Here is an 18,623-nt window from a genome sequence, read left to right as displayed (position 1 = left end):
CAACTGGACTCCTTGCACGTGGACCGCCAGGGGCGATCCCAACCTGGAAACAGTCAACCTGTAATGGCTTTGGGGGAAACTCCTAGGGGCCTATAGGGGTTAATAACCTGCCCCACTCCCCTAACTCTTCCCAGCCCTGACTGTTACTAAACTAGTCCCAGCGCCTACAGCAACAAGCTGTGACCCACTGGATGCTGGCAGCCAACGTGCTGTGCAACAAGGTGCCTGCCTGTCAGACCTCACAGCACTGACAGCCGTGACTCTGAAAAGGCAGCACTACACTAAGGGCAGCGTACCTATCTTGGGCCTGCCTCAGCACTTACCCACTAACCTAGTGGGGAGTTGGGGCCTACCTGGGGTGTGGGTACCTATATGGGTGCAGGAGCTGCACTCGCTCCCCACACCCTTCCTTCCCTCACAGCTCCCCCGCTCCAACTGACAAACGTGGGCTAAACGCGCAAAAAATCTTAAGCCCTATTGGCTCCCTGGCATCACATGGTGAACGCAGAGGCTCATGGGACTCGTAGTCCCTTCTCAGAGCCTTCCCTGATAGGCTAGGGCTTTGCGGGCTTTCTGTGCCTTTTCCTGCGCCTGCGCAGTCTATCTGGGGCTGCCTCAACCTTTCCTGGGCTGTCCCTACGCTCGCGCGACTTCTCCCTAGCTCTAGGATCCTCCCTGCGCATGCACGATCACTGCGCATGCGGGAGTCACTGGGTAATGGCGGCGCCCTCTTCGCTAGCTGCCGGGACCCTAACAACGCGACCGCAGCCTTAGCGATGGCCCGATCGCGTCCCCGGCAACCGGCCGCCTGCAGGAGAAGACGCGCTGCTCCCTGCTCCGGCCCCCACCCTTGGAAGCAGCCGTCGGGTCCGTCGCTGGCTCCGGCTGCACCCGCGACTGGGCTGCACCAAGAGAGGGGGGTCTCAAGGAGCTGCTGGAGACCATGGCTACACTCTCCCCCTGGTGAAACTCCAACGTCCTCGCTTGGATAGCAGACATAATCATGCACAAACATTATATAATAAAAATGCAGTACATAGAATATACAACACATCACATGAGCTTGGTATGGCTTGGCATCCCACACAACACCCACAATACTACCCGAGGCCAGCTGAGTATCAGCTGCTTGCTGAGACCTTTTGTGGGGTGCCCCTAACTGATCATGTGGGGGTACCTCACTTTTGCGTCCGTGAGCCTCCCCTAGGAAAATCTCTTGGAGAGTACACTTGAGGGCAACAGTCAACGGTTCTGTACTCATTTCTCCCCCTGGTGGACGGAATAGCACAGTGTCTTTTAACCAGGCCTTTACCCGGTCATCCGCGGCATGGATGCAGTAGACCAGGAGGCCAGGACCTTTCCCGCAGTCCACTACGTGGTGAATGAAGCGCTCCTTTTTGGGCTTAAAAGAGGCAGCTTTCCCTGAATCCCTCTTAGCACAGTCTTTGTCCCTACATATTGGCGAGGCTTCCACTGGGAAGCGAGAAACAAACAATGTCTCTTTCCTCAAAGTCTCTGTTTCACCTGGCAGGGGGTAAAGGGTAGATACCTTACCACTGCGGTGATTCCAGGTGGCCAACAGGTCCTCGGGATGCTGTCAGTTCCCACCTCGGCTATCTCAAGACCTGCCCCTGGCACTTCTGGGGCAGTTCACTTACTGGCTGGAACCTCGGGAGCGTTGGATCCCAGTCCTGGGACCACTTGTGTCGGAGCACACGGGCTCACACTCGGTTCAGTGGTGAGGACGCATGGATGTCCAGCTATGTTCTTCGGCTCAGCATGAACTTTAGTTGGAGCATTTTCCACGGCCACCTCCATCGGGGCCTGTGGGGAGTTATTAGGTTCCTCACCACTCCACTGGCTTTCGATAGGCTTCTCTTCATCTGGAACACGGTCAGGTAGGTAGGGGTTCACTCACACCACTGGACAGCTATCTTCTAAGGAGGACACCTCCGCCAGGACGTGATGCAGAGGGGAGCCATTCACCCGGGTGACCAGACTTAAGGAGCTATCGTGCTCCGCGGTCACCTGGAGGCTCACCCCCAACACCCCTGGGGCAGTCAACTCACCCTTGTCTTCGTTAACAGGTACTGATCCCAAGCTTGGGACCGCTGGTACCTCTGTAGTAGGCCGAACTGGCCGTTGTAGGGCACACGGCCCACAGCAGGGTCCGCAACATCTGGATACACCTCCTCTAGTGCCCACGGGCCCACAGCAGGCTCTGTATCCACCGAGATAGTTGGTTCGTTGATTTCACTAGAGTGGTCCGCCGGCAGGCGCATCACCACAAGGGATTGGTCGCTGGACTCACTAAAAGAAGGTGGGGGTATATACACCTTACCCTGTGATTCCTCTGTCTCCTCTGTATCACCGCTGGGGTGGTTCGCCGGTAGGCGCATCGCCACCGATGGGACTTCAACCTCTTCCCCTGAGGATATTACGATAGGATCCTCCGCCCAGGAGTCACCGGGGTCTTCTTCGATACAGCCAGTGGTTGTTGGTACGAAGCTGGCGTGCTCCGGTAACTCCACTGCGGTCGCGCTCTTCTCCACCAATGGTTCGCTTGGCTCTTTAGCTGGCTGGGCAGGTGGTTCCTGCTCTACCACTAGGACATCCCCTTTGAGAGGATCTGGAACCGGTTCTGCAACATGGTTTTGGACACACAGGTCCACTGAGGCCTCTGGAAATAGGACAGACTGATTAGCAGTGTCACTCACTTTTGCAGGGGGGTCAGGCTTCCCCGCTTCTTCCTCAACTGGCTCCGTAGCCTGGGGTGTAATAGGCTTCAAGAACCGCACACCACAGCATTCACATTCAGGCTCCCATGCCAGTGCACCTCTATGACAGTCACAGGTGGGACTAAAGCACTGTACACCCGGTTCTCAGCCTACCTCAGTCGTCTTGAAGTCTAGCGGTAACTGGGACATGTTGGCTCCCTCGTCATAGGCTTCTTGCAGGCAGGGGCACATTAACATAAGGCCATCTATCCCTGGCGCTCACCAGGCCACATACACCTTGGGGTGTATGTCCTGACAGTCTCTCTCATCCTCGTACCTCATCTCATCCTCAGAGAAGAAAGAGTCTATTACTGCATCAACATATGGTTGCAACTCCCAGTGCTTGCTCCCCCTGGTGAAATGTGAAGGAAGGGCAAGTCCTACAAGGGAGAGGCTCTGGCTCTGCGCAGAGTCACTCACATCACAGGGGAGGGACTCTGATTTTCGCGCCAAACCCGGACAGATTGTTGCAATACTTTCCTGTGCAGACTGGCAGTGAGTAGCACGTGCGCTCTCCTGTTTTGGTGGGAGACGCCATTTTGCTGGGTCTGTGTAGACTAGGGGGTACCCCTCAGACGGGCCCCCGGGCATAAACAGGGCGGACGGTGCCTCCACCAGGCATATATCCTTAGTGGGGATTGCTACAAAAAGTATGGTTTTCCATGTGGACGTGGAATCCTGTTCTTCATCTAAGACACATGCACACGGCCACCCAGGAATTCTACGCATATAAGACTGGACCCCCACCACGGGTATATTTGCGGGAAGGCCTCCTACCGCCACCACCTCACCAGGTTCCATATACTGCCTCAAAGCCCAGGCAAGGACCTCGTGTCCGGACTTTACAAACATTGTGAAAAAAATAGGAATTGGACAATTTGGAAAAAAATGGAACAGGGCACCCCAGGTCTATCTCAGCAGTGCCTCCAAATGTAATGGGTTTCCCCCCCCCCAATCGCAGATTATACTGTGGGTGCGGAGAAACATACGGTGTTACCATAGGTGTGGTGCGTTACCTGTTGGCTCACAGGAGGGCTGAGCTTCCGCCACGGGGAACCTGGGGCTATATATAATAGGGGTAACCACTTACTCAATTCAGCGCCTCCACCTGCGATGGCTCCCACCATAGGGGGAGTGGTTCCTCGCAGGACACATACAAATAATCAATACTCACACACAGTGATATATATACTAACTAATACCATTTACTGGAAACAGCATATAACACAAGACCATACAAACATATCAGAACAGGTGTCCCTCTCTCGAGGAGACACTTACTGCGACGTCCCGCAGGACGCTTCCCCAACACCAAGTGATCCCACTCAGTGTCCAAAGAACCCCACCCACTGTCCCGCACTCTTGCAGAGAGAGGCAATGGGTGACTGCGCAGCCACAATTACACTAAGGGCCCGTTGGTGCACTTATGAGTGTATAGTACCTGCCAAGCACTCTGGTGCTCGGATCAGCAACAACTTCACAAAGGATCAGTCGTAGAATGACGTCATCTGATCCCCAACCGGACTCCTTGCACGCGGACCGCCAGGGGCGATCCCAACCTGGAAACAGTCTCTGAGGACCCCGACTTGGATCCGAACCTCTTAGCAGGAACCGCAGCATCCGCTGTGTCCCTATCTAATCTACCCTACTGTGACAGGATCCCTAACATAGGGCCTGTCCCTACAGCAGTACGTGACACGCGCTATACTATAGGCTGTCCCTACAGCACAGCAACCTGTAATGGCTTTGGGGGAAACTCCTAGGGGCCTATAGGGGTTAATAACCTGCCCAACTCTTCCCAGTCCTGACTGTTACTAAACTAGTCCCAGCGCCTACAGCAACAAGCTGTGACCCACTGGATGCTGGCAGCCAACGTGCTGTGCAACAAGGTGCCTGCCTGTCAGACCTCACAGCACTGACAGCCGTGACTCTGACAAGGCAGCACTACACTAAGGGCAGCGTCCCTATCTTGGGCCTCCCTCAGCACTTACCCACTAACCTAGTGGGGAGTTGGGGCCTACCTGGGTTGTGGGTACCTATATGGGTGCAGGAGCTGCACTCGCTCCCCGCACCCTTCCTTCCCTCACAGCTCCCCCACTCCAACTGACAAACGTGGGCTAAACTCACAAAATGTATCCTTCTCTTCAGGGACATCTTAAGCCCTATTGGCTCCCTGGCATCACGTGGTGCACGCAGAGGCTCATGGGACTCGTAGTCCCTGCTCAGAGCCTTCCCTGATAGGCTAGGGCTTCGCGGGCTTTCTGTGCCTTGTCCTGCGCAGTCTATCTGGGGCTGCCTCAACCTTTCCTGGGCTGTCCCTACGCTCGCGCGACTTCTCCCTAGCTCTAGGATCCTTCCTGCGCATGCGCGATCACTGCGCATGCGCGAGTCACTGGGTAATGGCCCTCTTCGCTAGCCGCCGGGACCCTAACGACGCGACCGCAGCCTTAGCGACGGCCCGATCACGTCCCCGGCAACCGGCCGCCTGCAGGAGAAGACGCGCTGCTCCCTGCTCCGGCCCCCACCCTTGGAAGCAGCCGTCGGGTCCGTCGCTGGCTCCGGCGGCACCCGCGACCGGGCTGCACCAAGAGAGGGGGGTCTCAAGGAGCTGCTGGAGACCAGGGCTACACGAGGTTTACAGATGTGCTACAGTGTGCAAACCAGACAAAAGTTGCTGTTGTTTTTTCACAAAGCACATCTGAAGACATTCGCAGGAAAGAATAAAAATGGGGTATTAATTGGGTAAGGGGCAGGTGAAATCCCTTGCCAATAAAGATGCAGCATGCCGCACCAAGTAATTGCAAAAATTACCAATGTTTTTTTCCCTGTAATGGGCCTTTTTCAAAATTAACAGAGTGCTCTTACATTCTAAAATGGGGAACATACCAAAACCCCAACCGCCGAACTGATGACGCGCACCCTAAAGTCCCCAAATGAATCAAAGCTCTCATGTGATATTTGTAATACATGTAGTCAGGCCTAACAATGTCATCTCTCCTGCTGGCAGCAAGTAATTATGGAGGTTTGCCCTCACACCCTGTTGAGGTGCCCTATGTATGGATGGGAGTGGCTACATGTTCTGAGTCCATTGTTAATGACCTCAGAGATGTGCCTGCCTCCTGAGGTATATAAGGCACAACACTGCCTAAAGTTAGTGCGTGCGTACGGGCGTAGAAGTGGAAGGTTGAAGTCACAAGTGTAAGGTGCCCCCTAGTGTCGTAACTAGGAGTACCAACTAATCTTTAAGTTAGCTAAGGCCAACTGTGTCCAGGGACCTGGCACAGGGGTGATCTCCCTACGGGGAGAAGGAATCCCACTCCATTGGGAGGGCGTACCTTTTGAAGGGAATCACGGAGAATGTGCGGCTGAGACAAATTACTGAGAAGGGCAGCTCGCCCACCTCTGGTACAATAAAGATGACTTGTGCAAAGAGAATCCCCTGGTGTGAGTTTACAATTACTCTCCTGGTGCCCTCACCACCACGAAGGAGTTCCTCATTGGGACCATCTACCTGCATATGCATAGATCTCGATGAGGTGGAGGCGCTGCACATGATGTGATTAGGACTGGTCACCCACTACCTCAGATACCTGTCTTGTTTGACATCCCCCAATACCATCAAGCGAGAGACTCAGGAGTCCTGTTGCCTACAGGTGCACCATCATACACAGACATGTAACTGGGCTGGATAGACCACAGGGGCCAATGTGAGATTGGGGGGGGGTCAGACCAGACACGAACACCCGTTACATACGTATGCATATTTTTTTTGCCTGTGCCATAATTGTTACATATGGTACATTTATGACAACAAAATAGGACCAGAACATCATCAGAAGTAATAAACCAACTTCTCTTTTTTGCAATCCTAGTATGCTGCTCTTTTATTGTTTGATAAATAGGGACAGTTTATGTGGTAAACTTTTTTTTTTAAACATTTTGTTTAGTACAAGAGTTACTTTTTTCAATGCAGTGTTTAAATCATGAATGCACATCTGTATGTTTTATTTTGTGTCCTGTGGAAAATCCTGATTCTTAGGGGCTTATTCACTAAACTTCGATAATTGACATATAGCACTATAAATTCCCTTATAGTGCGATATTGCCTGTGCAGCTATTCACAAAGCTCCGATAACAGTTCAATATCACACTAAAACGGCTCTTTATAGTACTATAACACTCTGGCTAAAACAAGCCATGCGGTAAGCCAAAAAATGCCTGAAATCGCATTTTTTGCCAGAAACGGCTTATGAGGTATTGAAAACTCCATCCCGGATTTTTTTAATCCGGACCAGGATTTTGCTCTAGGTCGCCCTCTGTGGCAGGATCCTCCATTTTTCCTCCTAGCAGCTTCCTTTAAAAGGACAGCCCTGTAAACAGGAAGTTGATGAGCATAGTTTCAGTTCATGCTGAGTACATGCAACGCACTTAACTTTTGTCTTCCTCGTTACCAGACCTGACTACGTACCTCGACCACCCCTGTCTTCTGCCTGCCTCGACATCTGCATTCTCAAAGACTTTGCAAATCTGCTGACAGCCCTGACCTTCAACTTCCCCTGGTAGTGAACATAGGAGTTCTACATAAGTAGCTACTCCCTTTCATGGTAATCAACGCACCCTCATCCACTATAGTATTAGGTCTCCCTTAGTTGCATGCCCACAACACTAATGTCGACTGGTTAACGTGGCAAGTGACCACCTGGGGCCAGCAATATCATGGGACTTGCTTGTCTGTACCTCATCCCATCTCTGACTTACTGCTGTCATCTGTATCTCTCCCCGATGGCCTTACCCTCGCACACCAGGATTTTGGGGAAGTTTCAACAAGAAGCAAACCAAGGAGATACCACCGCATCAGGCATTTGATGACCCAATCTACTTGTTTCCAGGAGCCATTCCACCGTCTCAGAAATTTTGGGCAGTTTTTTCTACTCTTCCATCGTCCACCTCCATATCTGGATGTCCCACGGCGGAAGACAAGATCCAAGAGCTAATGTCTCTCTGGAGGAGGATTCATGCCAACGTAACTAAATTCTCCCTTCAGCAGAAGGATCGTGTGGATAAGCAGTGGCGGCCAGCCCCGCAGTTCCAGGTTGGAGATCTTGTGTGGTTATCCACCAGGAACATCCGTCTGAAGAGTCCTTCCCTGAAGCTCGGGCCCAGGTTCATATGTCCCTACAAGATTGCGAAACAAGTAAGTCCGATCACGTTTAAATTGGAGTAACCAGATACCTTAAAGATTCCTCCGTTCTTTCATGTGTCTCTCCTAAAAGCGGTGGTCTGCAACAACTCCTCTTCTGCTCCCACCCTCCCAGACCCGGTTCCAGTGGATGGCCAAGTGGAGTATGTAACTCGTCGGATCCTGGATTCCTGTAGAAATTGAGGCAGTCTCCAGTACCTTGTAGGGGATACGGTCCAGAGGAGAATTCTTGGGTGAAGGCTAGTGATGTCCATATTTCCTCCTTGATCCGAGGTTTCCACTGGAGGTTCCTCGACAAGCCCGGGTTAAATCATCCAGAGATTGATTCTGGAGGTGGGAGGGGGGAGGAGGGGTACTAAAAGGTTTTGCAAAAACCGTCCCGGGTTTTCTGAGTTCAGACTGGAATTTTGTTCTAGCTCACACTCTGTGGCAGGATCCTCCATTTTTGCTCCTGGCAGATTCCTTTAAAAGGGCAGGGGTAATATGGTATATAGGTGCATCACCACAATAAGCTTGCCAAAACATAAGTCTCATTGAATGAATCCAGAATCCAGGAACAATAACATGATGATATAAATAAACTTCCCAGGGTAAAAATAGGGACCTGGTGGTGCCCACACAGCTACCCCAATATATGGCCTCCAATATGAATAAATTCACCACTGGGGTATAACATGAAACAGTCCAGCAATAGAAAGGTAACAACAGAGGGGCTAATGCCCTTTACCTGACTAGTTGTGTTCCAGATGAATGGATTCCTCGGCGTGCAATCCTTAGAAGAAGAATCCAGATAGGTAGAAGAGAGAAGGAGCACAGCTCACAGCATCCAAAATGTGAAAATAAGGGCAACTCCAAACATGGGAAAAAATATATACTAACCTTTAATGATCAGCTTGGCAATAGTATAGGATCACGCACCAATGCAATTCTTGCATTGGCGTATTGGCTATTGTTGCTATATTTTCAGTTTATTATTAGTGTCATTAAATTATTCATTTTCCCTACACTGGTATTCGCTTATATCTGTAGCTGTGAGACAGAGAGTGCTGGTACTATTTTTTGGATTGTTAGTACTTCTGAAGGGTATTAGGGTCCCTTCCTGTTCCGTGCACCCTGCAACCTTGCTGAGTCATTGTGTCAGAGTGCTGTCTATCACCCCCCCCCCCTTTCTCCCAGTCAATGTTCATTCCGTGAGGCACCCTGGTCCTCAAAGTGAAGATCCAGAATGCCTCACGACGATCTAACTGTATGGTCCTATTGCCACCCCTTTCTAGGGGAGCAACTAATTCAATTCCCTTAAAGGAAAAATTACCAGGACCTCCCTTAGCACAGCTAGAGAAATGTTTAGAAACAGGATGACTGAGATCCCCATTAGATGTAAGTCTAAAGTGTTCCATCATTCTTATTTTAAGACATCTGGTTGTCCGACCCATGTATTGACATCCACATCCACATGTGATCAGATAAATAACAAATGATGAATTACAATTAATAAACGTCATAGTTTTGTGTGTTGTCCTGTTAACAGTGGAAGTGAATGTACTACATTGATTCATTTTAGGGCAAATTTTACATTTATTACATTTGAACGAACCCTTAGGGAGTTTCAATTGGGTATTAGTTGGTGTTCTAAACAGACTAGGTGAGAGTGTACTCACAACTGTCCTAGCTTTCTTGAACACAACCCTAGGACCCGTAGAGACTATAGGTCTGAGAACAGGATCCAAGGATAGGATTGACCAATGTTTTTTTTTAAATCTGTTTGATCTGTTCTCCTTGGTTACTATAGGATGTAATGAACAGAGGACAATCATCCAGAGAAGGTTTTTTGGGGGATTGTTGGAAGAGTTCCCTTCTATCCACAGAGGAGACCTCCTGTATAGATTTGATGAGATTATCATGATCATAACCTCGTTTAATAAATCGTTCACCTTAAGATCCTTTACCTGAATGTTGTACATCTCTTCTGTGGAGCAATTGCACCTCAAGTGTATCAATTGCCCCTTTGGTATACTTTTAATCAGAACTTTGGGGTGGCAGCTGTTTGCACGTAAAAAAGCATTCCGTGAATTTGGCTTACGAAAAACATCAGTATGAATATTAAGTGCATTATCGATGTATAAATATAAATCCAAATAGTGTATATGGTGATAATTATAAGTGTAAGTGAAGTGAAGATTTAAATCATTAGTATTAAGTGTGTTGATAAAGGATAATAGTGTGGGAACATCACCCTCCCAAATGAATAACAGATCGTCAATAAACCGTCGATAAAATAAAATGTACTCCCTGTAAATGTTCATATCTCCAAACACGTGGAACGACTCCCACCATCCCATAAAGAGATTGGCATATGAGGGAGCAAAGCTCGTACCCATCGCCGTTCCACGTGTTTGGAGATAATGAACCCCATCAAACCAAAAATAATTGTGAGTGAGAAGAAACCAGATTGAATCCAAAATAAAAGCAACTTGTGCAGGTGATAAATCAGAACGAGTGAGAAAGTGCCGAACAGCTGCCACCCATTGAGAATGAGATATTATGGTATAAAGCGAGGTTACGTCCAGGGTCTCCCATAGACAATTCTTTTTCCATGTGATGCCCTCAATTTGTTTAAGGAGATCTCCACTATCAAGGATATGAGAAGGTAATAGTCGTACCATTGGCTGCAGGAAACGATCCACGTACCGTGAGACACCATCTCCCAAAGACTCTATTTAGATGTGCATTTTAATGACACACATATACTTCCCTGTTGCTTATAGGATAGAGTGTCTTCTTACCCCTTTTGGAGCCTATTTGTAGATATATGTTTTATGCAGTGGTTATCACACACACCTAATAGTATAGAGCTGATTAATTTCATCTCTTACTTATACCTTTTATTTTGAGTGTGTGTTGACGTCCTTTGCACGTTATATATATTTGATATTATTTTAGTTTTGATACTGTTTCTTTGGGTTCCTTAGGTTTATAGTGGTACTGTATACTTGTTTAATTCTTATTTAGTATCGTTAATAGTTCGTTTTTATGTTTTTGTTATTTTGTCTGTTTGTCATTATTAAAGTTGTAATATTCAATGTTTTTTTTCTATAGAAGCCAATCTTGGCACCCAGTGAACTCCGTCTGTTAAGAGCACGGCTCAGGCCTGATTCACGCACTAACAACGCGACTCAGTTACGGGATGCATGACGATGACGTCACTGGCAGCTAATTTGGGCGCGATAATTTTAAATATAAAAAGCATGTCACTACGTCTCTCCCTACACCTTGAGAAAGTCCTGCGGGATGAAAAGCATTCGTGCGTGATCCTATACTATTGCCAAGCTGATCATTAAAGGTTAATATATATTTTTCCCCATGTTTAGAGTTGCCCTTATTTTTGCATTTTGGATGCTGTGAGCTGTGCTCCTTCTCTCTTCTACCTATCTTTAAAAGGATAGACCTGTAAGCAGGAAGTTGCCGAGCAAAGTTTCGGTTCATGCTGAGAACATGCAACGCACTTACCTTTTGTCTTCCTCATTACCAGACCCGGCTACGTACCTCGAGCACCCCTGTCTTCTGCCTGCCCGACTACCAACTCTGCTGCCAGACCTGACCTTCGGCTTATGACTAACTACTCTATCAGGACTCTGTCCCTCCGCTCAGGTAGGTTCTTTCATATTCCTACCTCAACCCTGCGGGTCCATTTCCTGCTTGAGACTAGCATCGGTACACTGCTATTGCTTAAACTCGGATATACATATAGTACTATAGAAACTTGCATTTTTTTCTCGCCAGCTAAAGGTTGGCGCTAAAGGAATTGCAATAAAATGAATTTATTTTAGTTTTACTGCATAGGATTGATACAAGAGGCCCACTGGGATCCCCCAGGATCCGCAGCTCCCCACGGGGACACCCTGAGATCCACGAGTTCCTCAGGTTTGCCACCTGTTCCCGTGGGCCCCGGAATCTCGGATATCAATCGTATGCATTAAAAATAAAAATGCAGCCAGTTTCATTACCTTAGCTTCTAACCGCTAAAGTAATGAAGGGTTTAAATAGTAGGCAATGCTTTGTTGCCCGAGGGAGGGAGAAACTTGTAGTTGCCCTAGGATGTGGTTTAGGCCTTGCAGGAGGGTGGCAGTAGAAGATAAACCCTTAATTTGTAACGCGTAGCTCACCACAAATGGGGCGCGACTGCGGGGCTGAGGTAGGGATTAGTATAGAATGCCGACCACAACTGCGAGGGCACGTTTAGCGTGTAGGATAATCTAGTAGGCCGGATCAGGGTAACAGAGGACAGCGTAAACGTGGTACTTGCCGGGTATAGGAGTGTAGAATAAGCGGATCGTTGGGGTACGTAGCCGGAGTCAGGATTGGAGAGAGTAGAGTAGTCATAGAGTCAAAACCAGGGTCAGTGCCGGAGAGAGCAGCGTCGTCGTATTTCAATGCCAGGGTCAGCGCAGGAGAGATTATAGTCATCGTATCCAAAGCCAAGGTAGGCGCAGGAGAATATCACAAGGTCCAAGGTTCCAGGCAGGGTCAGGCAGCAAGCTAAGGCAGACAGGCACGAAGTAGCGAGGTTCAGCGTCACACACAGAAGTTATGCTCGGTGAGGTATGAGAGTACAGAGAGCATATTTAAAGGGCTTCCCACCAATTAGAGGTATCCAGGAAGTAGAACTGCTGATTCTGATAAGCCCCCAAAATGGAGGCTGCGCTCGTCCGTTTTCTTCTAGGTGTCTCTCAGGGTAGATTTCTTGTCCCGCAGCTCCTCCACTCTCCGGTGATCAGCCGGGCCAATAGTTACTCGAAAATTACAAAAAAGTTGGAGCGCAGAGAAAAAGAAAAAAGTTTTAAACAAACATTCACTTTATTTAGTACACTGTACAATTAAAAACTTACAATCAGGTATAGCTGCATACACGATGAGGATCCCACGCATGTCCGTTACTTTCACCATCACAACCCCTGCCCAGACTTGTTCTTTCCCACTGTGGATCACCACGGTGTTCCTAAACCGGAACCGGAAGTCTACCCAGTACTGGATAGTGGGCGCGCTCTCTCGCGAGATAGCACTGTCTGGCTATAGTGACGTTTAGGGAAGCTAACCGGGTCCTCTATGATGCAGGTATCACACTCCACAAGGGACGTGTGTACCATGAAACCTATGCAACCCCTCAACGCGTTTCGCGCACACTAGTGCTTCATCAGGAGTAATAGGGCATACCAGGAGGCTGCTTTATATAAGCCACCACCCCCTAATTGCCCCTAGCACAAAAAACATGTGTGTACTTGCTACAGATAATTTCTAATGATATTGTGACAAAAAACGTACGTAAACATATAACAAAACATAGAGATTATACCCACTATATATTTAACCCTTTAGATATTTCTTAAAATTCTCTGAAATCTTTTAAAATTCCTTAAAAAGTTCATTATCAACAATACAATTATTTGAATTAACATATACTATTTAAAAACCTAATTAACACACACATATACACAAATCACTCTTCTAACTTCAAATTCATATTACCCAAACCAATAAAATTAATAATATTATAAATAACAATTGATTTAATCCTAATCCTCAACATAACATAACCCTGTACATATATAAGAAACCATCTTATTCTAAATGATATACATACATATATAAATGATTTTAAAATACTAAATATTCCCTATAATAACATATTAAAACTTGTTCACTTATTACCTATAGTGTGCATGAATTGATTAGCAAATATGATTTGAAATTACATATCTATCTGAGGAAGGGGTTAAGTTCTATCATTTCATTTAACCCACCAGGTATTTTACTTCTTAGTGTATAAATCCAGTATTGTTCTCTTTGAAGTAACTTTAATTCCCTATTGCCCTTCCTAATATCCCTTTGTACGATCTCCAGACCTCTAAAACGTTAACCTTCTGTTTCTCCATTATGGTGCTCCAAAAAATGTAATGCTAGATTATGTACTTTTTTACCTTGTTCTACATGACGTTTGGCATTTTTAATACCATTTACATGCTCGCCAATTCGCACTTTTAGGGGTCGGATGGTCTTTCCAACATAGCATTTTTTGCATGGGCAATCAATGATATAAACTATAAAGCTGGTTTGACAAGTGATAAAATGTTTAATTTTATGATGTAGCCCTGTCTGATGATCATCAAAGACCTTATCTGGAGACATATATTGGCACATCACACATTTTCCACATCTGAAATTGTTTACTTAAAAAATTGGCTTTCCTATCGACTGGAATCTTAGATCCCTTTAAAAGACTGGGGGCTAAAATACTTTTTACATTTTGTGCCTTCCTAAAGACCACCTTGGGTTTGTCGGCCAACTTATTATGTAAAAAGGGGTCCATTAATAGAATATCCCAATGTTTATAAATCAACTTCCTTATCTTAGATTCCTGTTTGGTGAAATCTGCAATGAACATTGGTGTGGGGTTATCTTTGACCGGTGCAACTTTCTTTTTAGGTACACTACCGACACGTTTTATCCGAGCACGGCTAGCACCGCAAGCCGGGGGATGCCCCGGCGTGCTAGCCGCACTCCCTCAGCGTGCCGCGCATCACCGATGCGCGGTCACGCGTCATCGGGTGCCTGCGCCCCCTGCACGCGCGTCCAGGGCTCCCCGAGGGAGCCCTGGTGTCCCGCGATGTGGGGGACGGCGGCAGGGGGTTCCGGGGGACCCGGCGGAACCGGCAGCGGGAGAGAGAGCGCCCCGATCGGAGGGCGCTCCTCCGCTGCTTCGCCGCGCGCCCGGCACCCTCCGGCGCGCTAGGTTACTGCTGCGGCCGAGAACGGGCAAATGCTCGAATAAACTCGGCCGCAGCAGTATCAATAACGTATTTCTTGGTCTATTCTGACTTTCAATAAAAGATTTTTGTATCATATCTTGGTCATAGCCTTTATCCAAAAATCTCTGCCTATAAGGAAATTGACATTAAAAAGGCATTATGCCAGAACTCAAGTTTATAGTGATGGTGGCAATAACGGTCATAAGGAAGAGTCCAGGTTAAATCAAGGAGATCTGGTATCTGACCAGGATCTAACTTTATTACCTAGGAATAACACTCCAAGTGAATGGATTGATTTATTTGGAAACAATAACATTCCCGAGAATGGATCTAATACCTTCCCCAATGAATCAAATTCCCAATTATCTATGGATGATAGTTCTTTGGAAATCGATAGCACTTACCAGAATCTTTTGAATTTGTATGAGGAAAGTGATTTGGGTAAAAGTACTGTACATACAGGTTTAAATCCAAAATCTGTCTTTTACCCCTATGAGTCTAAAGGACCCTATATAGAGCTTTTCAGTGAATTAGTGGAGCAAGATATTAGAGGTTTTTGTAGCAACAATCGATACTATAGGGCCTATGACAATCTTACCTGCAATGAGAGAAAAGCGGTAAAAAGTTTAAATCTAAATGGGGAATTGATTATTCGACAAGCGGATAAAGGGGCTGGTACAGTGCCGCAAAATCGTGAAGATTATATAGGTGAGGCATACCGACTCCTTAATTGAAATTTCCTATCGCAAATTAAGGACAGACCCAACTAATGAATATTCGGCATTATTAGAAGGATTTCTGACGGATGCTAAACTGAGGGGTATTTTAAATTTACAAGAATTTAGATTTGTTTTTAATCAACATCCCCGAGTGCCTATATTGTACCACATCCCGAAAATTCATAAAACATTGATCAATCCCCTGGGACGACCGATTGTATCCGGTATAAATTCTATAACTGCCAATTTATCACGGTATGTGGAAACTTTTTTGGCTCCCATGAACTCGGCCCTCCCATCCTATATAAAAGATAGCATGGAAGTGCTTAATTCTTTAGATAAGATTTTTTGGGAAGATCATTTCATTTGGGCCACATTGGATGTCAGTTCCCTGTATACTTGCATTAAACATAGTTTGGGGATTAAGGCGGTAGCCCATTTTCTGTACCAACAAAACACACTATCAAGCACCCAACAGGAATTTATTGTAGACAGTATTTTATTTATTCTGCAACATAATTATTTCCTGTTTGAGGGCGAGTATTTAATCCAAATCAATGGCACAGCGATGGGCACCCACTTTGCCCCCAATTATGCGGGGCTTTTTATGGGTCAATGGAAAGAAGATTATGTGTGGATAAATAATGGATTTCGTCAACATTTGATTTATTATTTATTTATTTTTATTTATAAAATATTTTACCAGGAAGTAATACATTGAGAGTTACCTCTCGTTTTCAAGTATGTCCTGGGCACAGAGTTAAGACAAATAATACATGGTTACAAATACAGTTACATAAATGAACAGGGTATACATTATATACAAGACATTGCATGCACAGTTAAAGAAAATATATATTATGGGCGAATGAACAGTTACAGACCAGATTAAAATGTGAGGCAGCCTTAGATTTGAAAGAACTTAAACTGGTGGTGGATGTGAGAGTCTCTGGTAGGTTGTTCCAGTTTTGGGGTGCACGGTAAGAGAAGGAGGAACGGCCGGATACTTTGTTGAGCCTTGGGACCATGAACAGTCTTTTGGAGTCTGATCTCAGGTGATAAGTGCTGCATGTGGCAGGGGTGAGGAGCTTGTTCAGATAGCTGGGTAGCTTGCCCATAAAGAATTTAAAGGCAAGACAGGAAATGTGAACTTTGCGCTTAGACTCTAGTGATGACCAATCTAGTTCTTTGAGCATTTCGTAGTGATGTGTGTTGTAGTTGCATTGGAGAACAAAACGACAATTTGAATTGTAGAGCGTGTCAAGTTTGCTAAGGTGGGTTTGAGGTGCCGTGCCATATACTATGTCTCCATAGTCAATAATTGGCATTAGCATCTGCTGTGCGATACGATTTCTGACCAGGAGACTTAGGGAGGATTTGTTCCCGTAAAGTACCCCTAGTTTGGCATAGGTCTTGGTTGTCAGGGTATCAATGTGCATTCCGAATGTTAAGTGGGAGTCAAACCATAAGCCCAGGTATTTAAAACTAGTGACAGGGGTTAGGGTGATGTTAGCGTTGGTTCTAATCTGGAGCTCAGTCGCTGGAAGCTTTAAAAATTTAGTCTTGGTCCCAAATACAATTGTTACAGTCTTGTCAGTGTTTAAAAACAGTTTATTTTGGGAAATCCAGTTTTCGAGTCTCAAAAAGTCAGACTGAAGTATGTGTTGAAGGTCAGAGAGGCTATGGCTGTGTGCATATAGGATTGTGTCATCTGCATACATGTGTATTGAGGCTTCCTTACAAGCTGTGGGAAGATCATTGATGAACACTGAGAAGAGTAGGGGCCCCAGAAAAGAGCCTTGCGGGACACCACAGGTGATATCCAGGGCGTTGGAGTTAGAGCCTGAGATGGACACATGTTGGGATCTTCCTGATAGGTAGGACTGAAACCAGTTTAAAGCATGCTTCCCTATTCCAGAGCTCTGGAGTTTGTTAAGCAGGATAGCATGATCAACTGTATCAAAAGCCTTTGCAAAATCTAGGAATACTGCACCAGTGAGTTACACTGGCGACACACTTTATCGCAGTGCGGCCAGATCCGCAAGCCGCGAGATTTCCCGGCTTGCTAGTGGCCGCTCCTCGGCGTGCCGCGCGTCATAGACGCGCGGTCACGCGTCTTCGGGAGCCTGCGCCCCCTGCACGCGCGTCCAGGGCTCCCCGAGGGAGCCCTGGTGTCCCGCGATCTGCGGGACGGCGGCAGGGGGTTCCGGGGGACCCGGCGGACCCGGCAGCGGGAGGGAGAGCGCCCCGATCGGAGGGCGCTCTTCCGCTGCTTCGGCGCGCGCCCGTCACACTCGGGCGCACGCCAGGCTACTGCTGCGGCACAGAACGGGCAAATGCTCGAATAAACTGTGCCGCAGCAGTATGGCAGGTATATAGATGATATCCTAATAATTTGATCTGGTCCTAAGGAACTATTAGAAGAATTAATTGCATTCCTTAACAGGAATGATCGGAACATAGTCTTAAGTGGGGAAATTGATTCTGCAGAAATTAATTTCTTGGATCTAAATTTAAAAGCAGTGGATCATCATATCATTACAATTTTTTTTTTTTTTTTTAAAGTGGATGCCAATTCCTACTTAGATTATACAAGTAATCATTCTGCCAATTGGCTCAACAATATTCCATATGGGCAATTTCTGAGGGTACGAAGAAATTGCTCCGAGCCAAAAGATTGTGATGATCAATCGAATATTTTAAGGCAGAGATTTTTGGATAAAGGCTATGACCAAGATATGATACAAAAATCTTTTATTAAAAGTCAGAATAGACCAAGAAATACATTATTGATAACTAAAAAGAAAGTTGCACCGGTCAAAGACAACCCCACACCAATGTTCATTGCAGATTTCACCAAACAGGAACCTAAGATAAGGAAGTTGATTTATAAACATTGGGATATTCTATTAATGGACCCCATTTTATGTAATAAGTTGGCCGACAAACCCAAGGTGGTCTTTAGGAAGGCACAAAATGTAAAAAGTATTTTAGCCCCCAGTCTTTTTTTTTTTTCAACAAAAAAGTTTTTATTGGGACAAGGTACAGTTCACATATTGTCTGACAACCCATTATCATGCATGAGTGCCCCCGTGCCCAACATTTTGTTTTTCAGTATCAACTG

The 18,623-nt window shown here is 46.6% G+C and overlaps 1 protein-coding gene across 1 annotated transcript in view; it reads right to left on the bottom strand.

Moving 5' to 3' along the window:
• C4H6orf118 (chromosome 4 C6orf118 homolog) overlaps positions 1 to 18,623 on the bottom strand; it is a 276,968-nt gene that overhangs the window by 237,912 nt on the left and 20,433 nt on the right. The gene's annotated exons all lie outside the window — the stretch shown is intronic.

The sequence above is a fragment of the Ascaphus truei genome, chromosome 4 (genome assembly GCF_040206685.1).
Source record: "Ascaphus truei isolate aAscTru1 chromosome 4, aAscTru1.hap1, whole genome shotgun sequence".
In the NCBI taxonomy this organism is placed as follows: Eukaryota; Metazoa; Chordata; class Amphibia; order Anura; family Ascaphidae; genus Ascaphus; species Ascaphus truei.
Note: the sequence above shows the minus strand (reverse complement) of the source record. Positions and strands in the feature narration are given on the sequence as shown.